Consider the following 784-nt stretch of genomic DNA (forward strand, 5'->3'; position numbering starts at 1 on the left):
CTGGTGGGCGTGGATCTCCTGTCTCACTGTTCAGATGCCAGGGAAATGCTCCATTATGACTCCCCAAGATGGCTGGAATCACAAGTCCTCCAACCCAATCATGTGAGAATTCAGAATCCAATTTATTTTGATTTAAAAGAAAATAATGGAAAGCTTCATTTCTCCCACACATGGGGATCTGCAGACTGAAATGAAGTGCCTTCCCTGAAGTTCCAGAGCCCCCTAGTCATTGATTTATGAAGCAAAACTGGACGGATAGAGAGTGGAAGAGAGGATGTTCAATTGGGGACTGTGGTTTTATAGCTGTCTGAGGACAGTTCCCACCATTATACAAATAATCTTTCCAGTCTTGCTATGGACAGCCTCTGAACTGGCTGCTGGCAGCACAGACCTAACAAGGACGTGGGCCCTGCCCATAGGGACTTCAGTCTAGAGGAAGAGACACTTGTGCCTGCAAACCTGAAATCCTGTAGCTGAGAGAAAGACACACCAAAGATAAAGCTTTCCCCACCCAGCTGAGACCCTTACTGCTTGGCCAGTGGTCAGAAGGAGTCACCTGCACCCAGAAGCAGGTGCAAATCTTTTTAAAAGATTTCTTTATGTATGTAAATGAGCACACTGTCACTGACACACCAGAAGAGAGAATCGCATCCCATTACAGATGATTGTGAGCCACTATGTGGTTGCTGGGAATGGAACTCGTGACCTCTAGAAGAACAGCCAGTGCTCTTAACCACAGAACCATCTCTCCAGATCCCACAGGTGCAGAATTTTAAAGTTTTAT

This window comes from Mus caroli, unplaced genomic scaffold (assembly GCF_978045245.1).
Source record: "Mus caroli unplaced genomic scaffold, Mus_caroli_1 scaffold_8, whole genome shotgun sequence".
Taxonomy (NCBI): Eukaryota; Metazoa; Chordata; class Mammalia; order Rodentia; family Muridae; genus Mus; species Mus caroli.